General features: G+C 44.6%; 1 protein-coding gene across 2 annotated transcripts in view; it reads left to right on the top strand.

The window, feature by feature from the left end:
* Positions 1-3,458: 3,458 nt before the first annotated feature.
* Positions 3,459-18,489, top strand: part of adgrl1a (adhesion G protein-coupled receptor L1a) — a 218,965-nt gene continuing 203,934 nt past the window's right edge. For both annotated transcript variants that reach the window (XM_053675413.1, XM_053675412.1), the window contains exon 1: positions 3,459-3,538. The gene's annotated coding sequence lies outside the window, so the exon portion shown is untranslated. The remainder of the gene's footprint in view (positions 3,539-18,489) is intronic.

The following is an 18,489-nucleotide window of genomic DNA, read 5'->3' as shown; positions in this document are numbered from 1 at the left end:
CTTGACATGCTATCTACTGTAGTTAGCTAGCTTGATCTCTTTTGGTGCCTTCCTAACCATCCCTGGTATCTGTTGTTAGAGATGTATGGCTAATTGTGTCTAAGGCTTAATCAGTAATGACTCAAATTAAGTTGCATTTATAAAAATAGAGAACTGCCTACCACTGACCTCTGTACCTGGCATTTTCCATGCCATCATGAAAGAATAAATGTCAGCATCAAGTTGGCCAAATGATGGCCATGTGGAACTGTAAAGACTGGAGTTCATTTTTTAAGGTCTCTGAAGTATCGCTATGGCTATCGTCCATGAAGGTCACGAGTTTTGACACCGTTCTTCTCCCCGGCATAAAAGGGGGTCTCGATTGGACCCCATACAAAAAAGTGACAAACATTGAGAAATTATATAAAATGCCCATATATTTGGGTCATAGGCAAAAATTATAGGCATTTATTTTGTGTGGAAGCTGACAGCAGTAAGAAAAATTTGCAACTGAAAGTTGTTTTGTGTGTGTGTGTGTGTGTGTGTGTGTGTGTGTGTGTGTGTGTGCGCGTTCACCCAGACGTCTGTGTATCCAGACCAAACGTCTTCTAGGGAATCTAATTATGGCCTCTCACTGTGTGTCCTGAAATAGCCTCTCTGCTGGAGCCTTTGCTTCTTTTTTTTAATATACTCTCCATAATGTGAGCACTGAATGCTGAACAGACAGATATCAGAAGCACCACCGCCGGCGGACTCACCTACAGCAAGTGGTTACTGCATCTCTGGGACATTTTATTTCCAGGACATTAGCATGACGGCTAATGCTATCGACCGGCTACCGATGCTTTACTTCTCCTTGGTCTTCTGAGAGGTTGGTCACACTTCTAGCCACAAACTTGAGTACTGCTTATATGTTGCATCCTATAGACTATTAGAAGAAGAAGAAGAAGAAGAAGAAGAAAAAAAGGTTCCTGCAGGGTTCCTGTAGTGCTTTAGTAGAGTTCCTAGAGTTCTTTGGGTGGTTGATTGTTCTAATTCGGTTGTACTTGGGATCTTTTCTGAAAGGGAGAATCCCTATAGTAGAGTTCTGCACAGAACCTTCAAGGCAGTGTCTCTAAATCCTGGTCCTTATGTACCACCACCTCACCACTAACTTAATTAGTTAATCAGCTGATGCGTTAGGGGAGGGAACACACCAGCATGTGCTCTGTGCCTGTACTACTCCAGGTCCAGGATTGAGAAACACTTCTTTAAGGGTGCCCCAGGACATTTGTGTGAATAATTTTGTCTTTATGTATTGCAGAAATATTGATAGTCCATTGTGTTGAGTGAAAAGGTTTAGAGGAGAACGGTGTTAAATGTCGATCAGTTAAATAAAGATTGGGAATTAAATTCACATCGCTGAAAGAAAACAAAACTAAGCACCTTGGATGGCATCGTTACGGAGGGGTTCATGTTAGGTCACTAAGAAGGGGCATTTAATAAACGACCAACGAATGTTTTTGAAGCTTAAGACGCCAGGTCTGTTATTTGATAATAGCTGTAACCCATTTCTCAGAACAAAACACAACAACAAAACATAGTTAGCTTTCGATGTTTCCTTTTCCTTTTGATTCATCATGTAGTGGCGGTACTTTACATACGATAATTTACCGTACGTCACGATGCGAATGTGATATCGCGACGCCATAATGCTGACCCCTATCTCATCCTTGATGGCCTTTTTTAAATGGTGTCCTACAGACGTCTGGTGGTCTCTGATATTGCCCTCATGGTTTGTAAGCTCTTTGTAGCCCTAATGGACTTACGTGATATTCCGACAGCTGTAATGGACGTCTGCAAGAAATCAGAAAACCGCAGATGTAGACTTTTAGCGGGGGGAAAAAAATGTCGAGGGTTCTACGGATCGTTAAGGGTTCTAGCTTTGTAAAAGGTTCGACGTGTTAACTTTTCCGAAGGTGTCAAGCTCTGTGTTTAAGATCTTCCTCAACGGGAACCATTTACGGTACCGTAGGCCTATACAACCTAACCGGTCCGTATTCATCCGATTAACCAGACACCTGAACATACCATGGATGAGGACCTAAATCCAAACCGTTAGACAGTGATCTAAAATGTCTGACAGAAATATATTATCAAGACAAACATTTCAAATAAACAACACCTCAGAAGGGATTGACGGTTGAGGGGTTCTCATTACTTATCACAGTCTACACTGAATAGTCGTATATTTAAAATATATACATCTATATATATATATATATCTATATATTCTTGCTGATATGTTACCTCAGAGAGCTGCAGCGGAGTGAAAGAGCCGTTGGTTTATTCGTTTTCTTGTCACGAGCGTTCGAACGAATTTAAAATTTCAACCGACGCAAGGAAACGACCGTTGAGAGAGGAAGAGGAGGAGGAAGAGGATGGGGGGGGTGGGGGTGAATGGGGGATAAACAAATATATATATATTTAAAAATTTAAAAAAAATTTTTTTTAAATAAATAAATAAACAACCACACACACACACACACACACACAACAAAACACGCGGCGTAGAAATGGCTGTAAACTGATATAAAGCGAGCTCTTTGCGGCTTTAGCCCCTCGTCCACATGTGAGAGAGGAGTGGAGGAGAGAGGAGCGGAGGAGAGAGGAGTGGAGGAGTGAGTGCGCCGCGCCGCGCAACATCATTTCCACATTTGGTCTCGTCACGGAGAGAGCCGGAGCACACCGAGCCGAGCCGAACCGAGCCGAGCTTGGACACGGACATGGACTTGATACATTTCTAAGGATCCTAGCTGTGATCTCGGGTCGCTGTTGCTTTTACCCCCGACTCCAGTCCACTGAAGAATTTCCTCGGCGGTTCACACGTCTCCTGGACGCATTGCTACCCCGACAGCGTCTCACCCTCGCTTCCAAACGGACTGCTGGAGATATCCTGATTTCTTTTTTCCATCACATCGCATAAATATTCCTATATATATATATATGTATATGTATATATCTATATATACATATGCATATTCCTAATTCTGTATCAAGGAACTGGTGCGTTTTGAGAATGAGACGTCACACACTACACTAACCGTCTCCTTCACGTGCGCTGAGCGTTAAGAATATGACCTAACGTGCCGGATTTTCTATTCTTTTTTTTTTTTTTTTTTTTTGGCTTTTTTTTTTGTGTGTGTTGTTGTTGTTGTTGTCTTTCTTGGATTCGCCATGTGTCTCTCCTTTCATTTGGGACTGCTTTATTCTGGAAGACTCGGTTTGATCAATTTTTAATCCTTTATGCGTCGGCGAAATAAAGAGGAAACAGAACAAGAGCGACGGATCAACCGCAGAGACGAGAAAGAGGGGTAAAGAAATATATAAATATATATATACATCTATATTGACGTGTATATATAATAAAACAACAATAACAAGAAACAAAAAAACAAAAATAAATAAATAAATTAAAAAAAAAAAAAAAAAAAAAAAACCCCACCGGGACGTTAATAAGGGAGAGATGAATGTATGAGACGCAGTGAAGACTGGAAGAAAGGAGACTGGAGGAGTGAAGGTAAGCAGGGTTATGAAACAAGGTGTCCATCACTATGGCATACTAAACACCAAGCTAGGACACCGTGCATGCTCCAGACTCCAGGCTTTCAAACACTATCATCATCATCATCATCATCATCATCATAAGTTGCTTATGAAATATGGATGTGTGTGATGTGTCAGGATCTCTGGTGAAAAACAAGGACGTCTTTATTTATCTATGTATGTATGTATTTATTTGTTTATTTATTTATTTTCGCCGAGTCAGTACATCACGAGACGGACGTAACGTTTTTTTTTTATGTTTGTTTGTTTGGTTTTTTTCTTCCCTTTCCTATGGCTTTCATGTGACATTGGCTCCATGTGCAAGAGCAAGCACACACTTTTAAACGTGTAACAATTCTAACACTCGACCGATGGGCCAACCGTTAGGATTTTAACGGTTTTTTTTTTGTGTGTGTTTGTTTTTTTAAATTTAAAAAAAAAAAAAATTAATAAGCTTGTTTGGCTTATTAATGTGTGTTTGTGTGTGTGTGTGTGTGACCTGACGTGAACATCGTACGATATATTCACACTATAGAGTGTGCAAGACATCTTTACTGGATCCGCAAAAGCATACGTTGATATGGGAGAATAATTATGTGTCATGATGATAATCAATAATCATGTTTCGAAAGAAGTAGCCTCGGTCAGAGCGACGAAAACCATCCAGTCTTCTGGAGAGAGAGAGAGAGAGAGAGAGAGAGTGTGTGTGTGTGTGTGAGAGAGAGAGAGAGATTCATCAATAGGCGACACACGGCATGTTATACAAGAAAAATCCGCATTAGCTCAAATACCTAGCTGGTCATATGAGATAAAAATTACAGGCCATGTCGGAAACCTGGTCATTTGTATACTAGCTCGTCAGTAGGACCGTAGTGACTATGGGTGGAGTAATATTTTACATATGTAATAAGCTATGAACTATAGTAGGAGGTGGTCAGTGTGAATGGGCCAACAACAAGGTGACAGAATGCAGGTAAGAAATGTTTATACAGTTCGAACAATTAACGTACGGATTTGGTTCGAATTCTATTTTTTTTTTTAAAAAAGAAAGAAAAAGAAAAGATACAAACACTAACCCTGGCCCTAACACTTAACCTTTGAGTGTTATGAATCGTCACAAATGAGAAAAAACGTGGCACCTTGTCAGGGATAGAACGGTGGTGAATATCTAAAGCATCTCATTTCTTGTAAAGATCGGATCGGATCGGATGTTTCCAAATGACCTGGCAGGTGTGAGAAAGCAGCGCCTGATACAATCTGTCGTTATGGACCTATGTTTCTTTCTTTCTTTCTTTCTTTCTTTCTTTTTTGGTCTAGACTTGACCCGTCAATACGTCGGATCGTTATATCGTAAGGACCGAGTGTAAAACTAGCCGTAAACTATAAAAGGTCTCCTGTGGAGAATTCTCACCGAGCGTGCTCTTTCGACGGAGTAGCCCACAAGGGCTCGTGTCTTTCTGAATACAAATGCAATCCTGGCCGAAAACTCGGAGGTAGTCTGTCTTTCAGCGCCAAACTGCACGGCTGTGACGGCTCGAGGACCGTCTGGCCGTTCCGCTGCCCCGACGTCCCTCCCTAATCAAACCGATCGTTAGCCGATTTAAATCGGGGGGTGCGATTCATGCTTTTAAACCCACATCTCCACCCCTTAAACACAGATCGAACCCAATCAGTCTGAACTGGCTGGCTGTCAGACGGCGAGAAGGATTTATGTCTGCTCTATGTCTTTCTGTCACATCACTATCAGAACAATTATTCTAAGCTTCCAATGGATGAATAATAGCCAGACGTTAGCGCGATATTAATTACAGCCCAATTTCTTTGAAACGTGGCGGAGGGAGATTTATCCCTGCCGTAATATCGCCGCGCACTTTTTAAGCAAGAGCATTTGTTTTATATTTCACGCGATAAACAAGATAACGAGGAAGTATGGAGGCAATTAAGTCATAGCCGTTTCAGATCTCGTTCCTAATTGGCTAAGCTCGACACAGCAGATATATTCTTCAGTCGTATGAGATTTAACCCCGCGTCCCAGTTCTTAATGCCTATAGAGTAGTTTTGCTGTCCTACTCCCTGCAATGAACTATGCATTTGTCTTACGCCAGCACTTTTTTTTTTTTGACACAGACACACACACACACGGCCTGATAATGAAGGGGTCGGTAATTAGACGACGAGTCGAGTCAGTTTTGATAGCAGCCAGCTATTCAGTAGAATGTTATTTAGAGCCGGTTCGATGTGACACGACGTGATGCAATGTCATTCAGTATTGTGCAAACACAAGCCACGCCTCCTTTACTAGGAGAAGCAAGGAGGAGAGGCGAGAGACGGAGAGGCGCACGGCGTCGAACGAAACGGACGACGTCTCTAAGCAATAGCCGTTAATAAAGAACCAGACACATGAGTGACGGCGGAACCTATAGATACAGATTCTCTCACGGAGGCAGCCGGATGGGATAATGCGTGCCCTGCTCGAGCGTCCACGTCTCAGCCAAATCATCCTTCCTAAATTATAGATACAGCTATTTATGATTGCGATAAACTCTAAGGAGATGTCCGGATGGTTCTCTTTTTTTATTTTTATTTCCGCCCTTACTCCTGTGATACAGATTATTAATGACTGTACTTTTTTTTTTTTTTAAATATACATAACGGAGAGCAAGCCTTAGGGTTGGGAAATGTAAAGGAATGGCACGTGGACATTTAGTGTGCTCCCCGTGAGCACAAAACGAACGAAATCTATGCACCTTGTCCTGGTTTGAACCCTCAGTCGTACGGAGCGTGTTTTGTTATAACACATGCATTTTTCATCACGCCTTATTCCTCATTCCATCTGCTACCTCCTCCGTGTGTGTGTGTGTGTGTGTGTGTGTGTTTTCACTATACGTCCTTTTGTCGTGTACCTGAAATTGTCCCTGTTTCCTTTCCTTTTATTTATTTATTCTCCTTCTTTTTTTTTTTTTTTTTTTTTACAAGCTGCTTATTATAGATACAATGCAACTGTCCACTCCTGACATCTCTCCATCAGTTTCGCTTTCTTTCATTCTTTCTGCGTCGTGCCTCCCTGTAGGCGACAGAGTTGTTCAGCTGTCAGTCACGGCTCTTTTTTTTTTCTTTCTTCTTTTCCCTGTCTGCTGTGGTTTCTTGTAAGGCCTGCTCGGAGACAGCGTCCCCGAGGACCCGGGTGGACATTGCCGGAATTATTTATTTATTTGGGGTTTTTTTTGTGTGTTTTTTGGGGGGGTTTGAAGTCGGCAACACGCCGTAAGCAGAAATTCATGTCGAGAAATGTACATACACCTTTTCACCTCCACCCCTCCCCCCGTTCCTTTTCTCTCGGGCTTCCGAGAGTCCGTGCCGCTGCTCTCCGAGGTCCGCTATACAGTAATCGGCCATCCTACATTAAACCGATTTCAGCTCGTTTATTATTACGAGAGGACTCAATGACACAGCGATGTTACGCAGTTCAAGTTTAAACATCCACTTTATTGCTCATCTAAGGATGGAGATTTGCCAGTTGCCCTCCAAAGGCACACCGAAGACAACAAACGCAGCTGGAGAAATACAATCTTATATCGTCTATGAGATTAATTTAAAAAAAAAAATGAAATAATGATAAAAATGATTACAATGCTGTCTTCCATATGAATCAAGCTACCGTACGTGCAATATATATATATATATATATATTTTTTTTAGAAACTAGCTCATATGATGACGGATGCATCGGCTTTACAGTTATAGTTTTGTTTTGCTGGGCAGTTATGCATTTTTGTTCTGTAGAGAAAAAAAAAAAAAGAAAAAGATGAACCGGATTAACACGAACTCACATCGCGATGCTCTCTATAGAGGCCACGGATTGTTAAACTCATTCCAGGATGACCTTTTCACAGCCGAACGTTTAGGTTTCTGCAAAAACACAACCGCGGGATTAGGTGGGAGTTCTGACGATGTACTGTGATAGTCCTATCGCGATCAATTATGTCACGATATGCCGAGATATTCGACTTCCTCTTCAGAATTGTAAGACGTGAGATATCTCTTTTTCAGTATTGCATTTTTATTCCTAAATAAATGCTATACACCCTGTCCAGGGTGTACCCCGTCTCGTGCCCGATGCTTCCTGGGATAGGCTCCAGGTTTCGCCGTGACCCTGAAAAGGATGAGCGGTATAGAAGACGGATGGATAAATGCTATATGTAAAAAAAAAAACTATTTTATAGGTATAAATGAAAGTATCATCAAACAGGTCTTTTTTCTTTTTTGTTTTTTTTTTAAATTCATGAGCAAGCCTATATCTGGATAAGGGTGGGGGCGATATGGCGGAAATATCATATCGCGATATTTCAGGACGTTTCTACGATACACATGCGTCATGAGATCTAGGTTTCCGAACAAAGTGGCAGCGGAAACATTAGTGCTGTATAGAAACGAATAAACCCTTTTAAAAGGTTTTTTTTATGTAATGTAATGTGCAGTAATAAACGAACTCCGAAAAAAGTTTAAAAAGTTAAAAAAAAAAAAACGATAACATCGTACAATTTGAAAGATTTCTGTAATGGGAAGTAAAAAAAAAAAAATAAAAAACTGAAAGAAAAGAACAAAATCCCACGATACGTACGATATCATTATTATATCATATTATATTATATGATATGATGACGTCACCCAGCCCTGATCGCCATACGTGTCACGCAGGTTAGAAATGCCTTTGAGAACCGCGGTGTGATACGGTCTGATATTTTTCTATATACACCGGCTCGCTAAAGGACTCAAGGATGTTTAGTGAGAATTGAATATCCTTCAGATTAGACTAATATGAGATCGGACTTAAAATGCCTGCCTGCGCTGATTTATGCCGCTTCCGCGTGTCTTTAAAAATAGACAGGAGTGTATACGCATTGACAGTGACCGCTTTAAACCACCGCTGAGAGAATGCAGCTCATCAGAAAGACGCAGAGACCCAAAGAGACGGAGAGAGGGAAAGACAGACGTGTACGTCCGTGCGTGCGTGCGCGCGAAGCCGAAATAGCTCGCGTAAAGGCACCGCGGCAGTAGGAGCTGTCAGGGCTTTTTCTGAGCCGTGGCCTTTGTGCGCTAAAGCGCTGTCGCCGAACGCAGCGGCCTGTAACCGCAGGCGCCGTGCACCGGGGCCTTTGTGCGAGAAAAGTCATCAAACTGAACTGCAGCTGGACTCCGCTGCTGGATGTGGTAGGAACGGAGCGCCGCAGGGAGCCAATCACGGCCTCCACCCTTCCCCCCGCACACACACACACACACTAACACAAACACACGTACGCGTTAAGAGCATGGTGATCCCCCTCCCCCCTAAAAAAAAAAAAAAAAAAAAAAACTCTGAAGTGGCACAAAACATTGGAACACGCTGATCAACAAGTGCGCATAAATAGAAAAATCAATGGAGGCTCTTTTTCATAAATCGAGCGCGCGTTAAATCAGCCGAAGGGCTCCGTGTGGAAACATAAACTGATTGTTTGGCTGCTGTCATTGAGTCTGGTCTATCAACTGCGAATGACGAGTAAGGAGGGGTTGGGGGGGGGGGGGGGGGGTTGGTTTACAGCTGTGCAAGCCTCGAACAGAACCCAATCAATCGAGCACTCAGCCACCCGGGCAATTTACTTGGGTAATACCATCAGGAGAGGCAAAATTCAGCACACGCCAGTTCAAGCTACTTGACTCCCACTCGTGCTGGCAACACAATACGCCGTTGTGATTGCTTAATTCTGCAAAAACCGCCCAGGCCCAGGCTTTGCCGGTCCTCAGAGTTCCCAATTACAGCCACGTGTTCTCAGAGCCGAACATTCGGTGGTGATTTGGTTGTGTGTGTATATTTGTGTGTGAGCTGTTTAACTCCTAATTAACATTCACTGCTTTGTGTTTAAAGCAGATACTTAATTTAATTACCCACATGAATTCAGTCGATCTCCTGAATCGATCCTGAATCGAGTCCAAACCCCCTGTTCGGATTTCACAAATCGAGATTCTCACAATTCCGGTCGAGCGAGATACGGAAAACATCAGACACGGCTCATTTAGATCCGGTCTCGTCCGTCGGCACCCCGCGCGCGCGCTCGGCGAGGGGCCGTCAGACTTCTGTAAAAGTTGCAATCGAGTTTTACTAAATGGGAAAAAAAAAAAAAAACCTTAGCATCCGGATGGATTTGAATATTAATGAAGCTGTTATTTTAGATTTGTTTTTGTTTATCCACAGTTATGGCACTCTCAAAAAAAAGAGAGAGAGAGAGAGAGAGAGAGAGAAGTGCGGACCTTTCGGTGCATATTTATTTTATGAGCATAATCCTTTTCGTGAACTGTTCATATATTAGATCCTTTTAAAAAATAAATAAATAAAAAAACCCCAAGTATGCGATAATATACGGCCGCTTATTGAAGGCACAGAACTTTATAATTCCTTTTCGCTCACGATTCACATTTGATTAAAACTCTCGTCCGGTTCGAGTCGACGACGTTATTTAATGGACCTACTTGTTTTTTTTTTAAGTCAATGGGGTTAGGATTAAAACCCATTTAAATTTAAATGACCAGTCAAAGCGGTAATAACTATTAGACATCAGTAATAATTATAGTAGTTTTATGATAATAGTGGGTCGTGATTTCCAGCGCCGTGACAAAATTATAGGATTGCGTGGACCAATTTCATCCAATTAAAATCAGGAGTACATTTAAGCTCTTGAACGTGAAGCGAGGCCGCTATTTCAGAAACGCTACAGGAAGTAGTCTTTTCGGTCGTTTCCTGAAGCGTCGGCTGAGGTCACGACACGGGACGGTAAAATACCGTCGACGTTTAAAAAGACGTGTCAGAGATAACGGGGGGGGGGGGGGGGGGGGGGGGGGGGTGTGTCTTTAAGTACGTCTCTATCACGGGTAGAACCTGTGTACGCGGTATGGTCACGTGACCTTTTCGTGATCAGACAACACGCGGTTATAAGTGATGTCGAAACAGTCCGCTTGTATAGAGGGTGAGCAGTGACGTCACGAACACGCCCACCTCGGACAGACCGGGTGGCAAAACGTCCAGCAAAATGGCTGGTTTTAATAGGAGAAGCTGCGAAAACGCTGGTATAACTAACGACTATCAGCTTAAATTAACGGCAGTTGGACTCGACAGTGACTCTTACAACTTGCCCGAGAACTGCGGTAAGAATGCAAACGCCGATACTCGGTGCAGGATTCACGATCTAACGTAAACGCGCCGATGTAAAGAGAAGAGGAATCGTTATCACGTGGACGGATTGTACCGGCGTGTCACGGACTGCTGCGACGTTGGACCTTGAACATTTCAAATGTACTTTCTTTGATTATTTTTTTTTCCCCGTGTGCCTTAAAATCCATAAACATCATTCAAATCCTACTCAATGCTGGTTCTAATCTTCTAAAGGAAGTGTGGATTTGTTAACACGGCGGTAACACGCCAACTTGAACTCCTGAGCTCTCACAGCAAAAATCCTTAACAACATATTTTCCTCCAAGGTAAAACATTGACAGGGCAGCCAGAACAGCGGGCTCTCAGTCAGAGCGCCAGAGCTTCATCAAAGAGGAGATTCAACACCTCCAGTTCAAATTACTCCAAAGCTTTCAGAAGCCCTACTTCCGTGGTCCGAGGGGAACGTCCCGTTTAAAACGTAAAGCACGACGAGTTTTTTTCTCTCTCTTTTTCCGTTCTGTTATTAAACGTCATCGTTATTTCTTTACGGTACGGACCCGGTCGACGGAGTTGTATACGGTTACTACACACGCCCGTCATATACGACCTTCTGCGTGGCTTTACTGCATAGCGTTATCATTCCGTAAGCGTAACATCTGGCGCGCTCATACGTTTACACGCTAGTTGTTTGTTTGTTTTTTCCGGTGTAAAGAGATCAGACCGCGTTCATTCATCATCAGTGGGCGTTTATTTTTCCCGTACAGTGGCGGTATTTCTCGTATAACCTCTCTCGTTTATTATGATTAATATTTCGTCAGAGCACAAAAAAAAAAACAAAAAAAAACCGGCACCAGAGGGTCCTAATGCGGCTAATGATGCCGGGTGGTTATTACTCGGGATTGTTCGGCGGTCGGTATTTCGAGGCGTCCGCATTAATTCACTGCGTCCGCAGTTTTTCATTTTAATTATTACCCCCCCCCCCACACACACCCTTTCCCGAGGTAATTAGTAATTGCGCACATTAGCGGAAGCGCGGCCGAGTACAGCGTGCACGCGGCGTTTTATCTCTACGTGTGAATGCGGCGGGACGGAAAGCCTGCGTTCGAGCAGAAAGACTCACGCACGGCGAAAATCCCGAGATTCGAAAGTCTCGCCGCCGACCGTTTGCGAGGAGAGAAGCGGACCCCGGAGGACACGGACGGAGGAAAGGTGACGGTGACGGTCCGTACAAGTTTAACGCTCCTCCGTGTTAAAGAATAAAACAAGGTTTGAGACAGGAAGGAGGAAGCGGATATCAGGACCGGTCTACGTAAGCGCTCTGTCCCGCCAGTCGCTTCTTTATAGTGGAGTCAAGTTTGTTAACGGGCTGCTTCTCGTTGCGCCGACTTCGGCGACTGGACGAGCGTCGTTGCTTTTTACGTTAAGACACGCACGTTTTAGAGACTTTCTAACGAGCATCTCGTCGTGTCGGCTCATCGCGAATGATCACACGTCCGGAAAAGCGAGTGCCGAGCCTGAATTCGCGCCTCGTTCGCCAACATAAGGCGCCGTTCGGGACGCGGCCATTTTGCAGAGGTATCTCGTCGGCACGGATACTTTATGCTTAAACGTATAAATATCAATAAAAGACGTCTGAGGGTTCACTAAAGCGAACAGCTACTTGTTAGGGGTGTGTTTTGATACATAAATCAAGAATTTCGATGTTATAGTCGTTTATATGACGGCAGGTCGCAATGATCTGTATCCCGGAATGTTTATGTACTCGCTTGTAAAGCGGGGATTAAATTAGACTCGGCGCTTCCTTCGCCGCTTGCGTTTATATAGCGTCTAAACGGCGAAGAAGTGATTTCAGGGCTTTTCAGACAGAGCGGTGGGAAAACGCTTTCCCAGGTAACGCGTGCAGCCGAGGTTTCACCTCGCGGCCCGAGTGTAAGGTCGCGCTCCTCTTCCGAAGCATCCGTTTTTCTTCGATTCAGGAAGGGTTTCGTATCCGTGGGAGGGGCATCGATATGCACGCTACGAGACTGAGTAAGACAAATAGCAGCAGTCAAACAGTTCCGTCCACCACCACCCCCGCCCCCGCCCCGAAACGAGGCGACACCTGGATATAAAGTCGCAGACGTGTGTGTCTGGACAGGGATAAAATGATCAGACGATGGGGAGAAAGGGTAGACGATCCGGCCTGTCATTTTCTCAGAGGACGACGGGAGGAAAACCCCGACATGGCCGATCCGGGTGGAAATAATATCACAAAGGGGCAGCCGTAAAATAGGAAATGACCCCAGGACCGAGCGCGGCTCTAATCCTGTGCGAATAGAGGATAATGTGTTGTACGCTCGTAGTTTTTCCCTAGCTGCGGTTAGCAGTATGCGATTGTTGGAAAAAGAAAAAAATGTTGTTTAATGAGAATGCCAATTCAGTATCGCACCCCCCCCCCCCTCCCCCCCCCCCCCCACCCCCACCACCACCACCACAATAACATTTTCTCTAGGTTTTTTTTTTTTTGCTGCATATGTTGACAAACTGGCCGTTGTTGTTGTTGTTGTCGATGATGATGGTGATGTATTTGTTTCTGGAACGTAAAACATCTCCGACTGTGATTTTTTGCCATCCACATTAAGCTACACAAGCAGTCTACAGACACCCGGCGCTGGCGCCCGTTCCCAAACGGGTCTCGATCGAGCCGTATCGCCGCCGCGATGTTTTACGTGATGTTTACCTCAGCAGCCGTTGCCCGTTCTGCTTCGCCGCACGATACGACACGTCTGTTTACGGTCAGCCGTCGAACGCGGCATTAGTCCTACCGTCTTCCCTCCATCCGGAGTAGACGTGCGGGACCACGGACACTTTGGGACCTTAATACTGTTTAGAATTACCACTTACGATGTGGTGACACTCAGTTCCAGTTGGCTTGTGCTTTTGTGTGTGTGTGTGTGTGTGTGTGTGTGTGTGTGTGTGTGTTTTGAGTGGTGAGAGGAAACACAGGGAAGCAGCCAGGGAATACAGGCAGCTGTTTGTTTGTGTATTTGTAGAGCAAGGGGCAGAGAGAAAGAGAGAGAGAGAGAGAGAGAGAGAGAGAGAGAGAGAGAGAGAGAGAGAGAGAGAGAGGAGGAGGAATGGAAACAGCAGGCAAGACAAAGTCCTTGGAAAGAGAAGAGGAAGGACAAAGGAAGGAAAAATATACGAAATAAAAACATAAGATATCGTCGAAAGCCAGGCGAAGCCACGGCGTCATCCGTAGAAGAAATATTCACAGTATGCTATCGCATCTCTATCGTATAGAGTAACTCCATATTTATGGAGATGTATAGTCAGTTCCAGAAGTATTGACACCCTCGGCGTTAAAAAGGAGATTAAAAATGTCGATAGTTCCCTGTACTGTATAAATAATTACAGCTGTTATTGCTCTCTACTATTATTACTACTATTACACTAATAATCAAAAAAATCATCACGTAATTAACATTTAGGCGTTAATAAGAAAGAAGGATGTTTTACAAGCTCAGTCCAGTTCTTCTCGGCGCTTCTCATTAATTTATGTTTGATACTTGTCTCTCGCTCGCTCGCTCTCCCTCCCTCCCCTGAGTCGTCACGCTTTCTTGAAGTTTTATTTATTTATTTTTTTTCTATCTTCCTCCTATTTCTTCTCCCCGATTTAGTCACCTGCCAAACTCCCATGCAGTCAGCTCCCCCCGTCGTACGACAGCTACCGACCGGGGTAACACATGCTTCCTCCGAGACGTGCGAAGCCAGCCGACAACATCTGTTCGAACTGCTGTGTCACAGGGCAGCGGAACACACGCACAGAGGGACGCGCTATCCGCCCTCTTCCGCATACACGAGCGCCGAAAGACTCCCGCGATTGGCTAGTGTCGCTGTAATTATTGACGAAGGAGCGCTCCACACCGGATCGGATCGGACGGATGCGCACGGCACATTAGGATGACACCGGGGTTGTGCACCTGTCTCACCTGAGTATAGACCCCTCCCCTTTTATATTCTCTTAGCTCTCGTGTCAGCTCAGTCTTTCTTTCTGTTTTCCCTCTCTGCCCTCTGTACCTCCATCAGACCATATCAGTGTTGCCAGCAGCTACTAATGCACAGTAATGTAGCACCTACTCATCACACTCACCTACACACACACACACACACACACTTACTCACCATAATCTAGTGCAGTCCCACAGCATCTCAGCTGAGACGATGTGGTGTGTGTGTGTGTGTGTGTCTGTATATATATATATATATATATATATGAGTAGTTGAGGTCATAAGTTTACATAAATCCTCCAGGTCCTGCACGTTCTTTACTTTTCCGGCATCTTCTGCATATTCGACTCCTTTCCAACAGACTATATGATGTCCAGATCCGTCTTTTCACCCTGAGGACGACCGAGGGACTCGTACACGGCTATTACGAAAGGTCCAAACGCTCACCGGCGCTCGAGAAGCCGACACGATAGATCGAGAGTAAGGGGGAGGGGGGTGTAAACTTTTGAACAGGATGATCGGTGTAAATCGTTGCTAACATTTTGTTTAAAGATCTCATTTGATTCATTTAGTACCGCCCTTTAGAAGCGACATGTTTTCCCGAAGACAAAATAATCGCAGTTTACACCGTTCATCCCGTTCAAAAGTTTACACCCCCTCCCCCCCGGGATCTTAACGTATCGTATTATGTGTTTTCAGGTATTTTCATGTGAACCCGAGATAGAAATCCAGAGGAAAAACCAAACGTAAGAGTTGAAGCTAGTTCGAACAAGCTGCGATGACGGTTCACATGGCCCATGCTAACGCTGACGTGCACATGTGAACTAGATATCACGTACTCCTTTTTCCACCGACACAGTGCTGATGACAGATCCAGTCCTGGTTCTGGTCCAATCAGTTTAGAAGCCAAAGCCTTGCATAATCTGATGTGGGAGTTTCATAATGCGCAGCAGAAAAAAAAAAAAAAGTAATAACAACCTTGGAGGAACTTATAAGCGCCCGTTCAATCCGCCTCCACCTCCTCTAACGAACGCGGCGGTGGTGTTGCGGGAGGTGTGTACGTCCTCGGCGATCGCCGGCAGGCTGGCGTGCCGCTCTGATCCGACTCCGCGTTTTGCTTGAAACGCCCGTCACGTTGAAATGAGCGATGTGCGTTGTTTTGAAAGAAATATGCAATTGAATTTCTCCACGAAAGCATTTTTTCTCTTTCGTGTTGCCTTTAAGCTCTTTAAGTGCAGGTAGCTGTTTAAAAGAAACCTGTTAGCGTTAGCATTATCCGGACGCCGGTATTGTCGTTTCTTTTCTTCGTGCTCACGATGTTAACTCGCGATATTCGAACCCCCACGCCCCCGTTTTTTGTAATGACCTTTGTCGAAAAAGTTATGTAAATAACTCAAAGAGGCCCACGGGTTGTCATGGTGACGATGAATCGATTCTGTCGATGTGGACAGAACGGCACACGTTCCGCCGCGTGGGTCAGCGACCCTTTTCGCGATGGGACGTTTTCAGCGCACTAGCATTATCGGATCACTAGCATTAACGACTAGCTATGAAGCTAGCTTTTTAATGACCGCGAACGAGCTCAAGTGACAATTAAATGCGAGAACTAGCCACAAAGACAACCGGCTTTAATAACCGGTGGGTGTTTCGCTCTCTTTAATAACCGCTAGATTGAACGACTCAGCTTAATCTAGATGAAATAAACACTAGCGTTTAACAGACACCAACTAGCTTTAATAACGCCACACACACACATCCACACACACACACACACCGAACACATTGTTAGAGTTATGGAGTGCGTGGAAGCTTTGTCACCATGCTGTCTGCTGGAGTTATGGAGCTAATTAGTTTTGCTTAGCTGATGATGGTTATGGATGAATTCTGACATCTGCCTACATCTATTCATTTGTGAGAATACATTTGTTTGAAGACGTGCGTCCGCCAAAATAATAGACGGCGTTTTTTGTGTTCGAATGCTTCTTTTTTTTTTTTTTTTTGACAGTCACATATTGCAGCGACGACGCCGGCCACATGGCTCCGTGAAACGTCTGGATTGGAACATGACTCGAAGTCGTTGAGCTGACGAGCGCAGAAAAGAAAGTTTTTATTTAAATTAAAAAAATAAAAAAATAAAAAAAAAAACCCTCCACACTGTCATTAGGCATGTTTTGGATTTCACTTGTCAGACTCCGTAGTGCGCTGTGAGTTGCTAATTGTATACGCAATACTATTTTGTTGGCGCTTTTATGCTTTTCAGCACGTTCGCCTCACACCTCCAGGGGCCGGGGTTCGAGTCCCGCTTCCTGGGATAGGCTCCGGGTTCCCCCGTGACCCTGAAAAGGATAAAGTGGTAGAAGATGTATGGATGGATGGATGCTGATAGGTTAGTCTTTGTGTTCTGTTCGCTCCTTAAGGTTCGGTTGACTTTATAGCTGTTTAATTGGTTGGGGTGAGCTTGGCCTAGAATATTTTAGGGTCATGTTAATGATCAACAATGTAGGTATTACGGTGAACGTAATATTCTGCGGAAATAAGAGGACGGAACGTGACGGCCAATCAAAATCGAGGAAAACCACGACCCATCCGGACTGAATTATCGGATCGTAATTCGGACGATGACGTTTTTTACACCAGGTGATTAAGAGAGAAACGTCTTCCACCAGCTGGGCCGAGTTCGATCCCGAAGATTAACGGAAGTTCCGCCTCGGCTGAGCGAAGTGCTCAGGGCGGACTATACCGCTTCAGGAGATCAGCAAGATAAGCCATCCGGAGCCGTGAACGGCACGAGCGGCGCCCGGCGCGGAACTTAACGGGCCGCCGTTGCGTGCACGTCGAGTCCGGCGAGGACCGTGCGTTCTGATCTGTCCGGATTTCAAAAGCCAAAAAGGATTTTTGAAAACGTGAAATCAACCCGAGGAGATTTCATGGGGTTTGTTTGTTTATTTATTTAATTATTTATTTATTTATTTATTTATTTCCGTATCCGACCGACATGGGTTTGTTTGTTTTCTGTCCTGCGTGGTCAGTGCTGCTTCTCTCTAGCGAGTCTGATTACAGTAAACACAGCTAGAGGTCCTCGGGAGCGAGCCGGGTCACCGCGTCCCGAGGTCGTGTGTGTGGCGGCGAGTGTGAAGGCACTCTGTAGGGATGGAGGGAGAAAGCTGGACTCTCACCTCTGCAGTCTCCTCACACTCACGACACAGGAGCAACTCACCTGCAGCACTCACCTGCAGTCTCCCAGTCACCTTCGCTCACACTCCCTCTGTGCATGTTTGTGTGTGTGTGTGTGTGTGTGTGAGAGAGAGAGAGAGAGAGAGTTGTTCTGTCTACACCTGCAGACTGCTGCAGCGGTGCATGTCTCCGTCCCGCACATTTTGCTCCATTCCCTTTCCTCTGCTCTTAAAATGTCCTTGTGTATAAATAGCCTGACCATCCATGCTCCCAGATATCGAGCTTTTTTTTTTTTTTTTTTTTTTTTTTTTTTAACCAGGGCTTGAAAAAAGGGGTGAGGAAAGTAGATCTGAGCTTCAAACCACACCACACAGGGGCATTATAGGATTTACGCCACATCCTGAGTCTCTCTCTCGCTCTCTCGCTCTCTCTCTCTCTCTCTCTATCTCTGTCTCCTCTGGCACTTTTCCTACTGCCTGGAATTAGCAATAGAGAAAAACAAACAAATTACGAGGAAACAAACAGAACGAGTAATAAGCATGTAGCGACATGCAGATTGCAATCTTCACAGGGATGGA

The sequence above is a fragment of the Ictalurus punctatus genome, chromosome 24, assembly GCF_001660625.3.
Source record: "Ictalurus punctatus breed USDA103 chromosome 24, Coco_2.0, whole genome shotgun sequence".
Lineage (NCBI taxonomy): Eukaryota > Metazoa > Chordata > Actinopteri > Siluriformes > Ictaluridae > Ictalurus > Ictalurus punctatus.
Note: the sequence above shows the minus strand (reverse complement) of the source record. Positions and strands in the feature narration are given on the sequence as shown.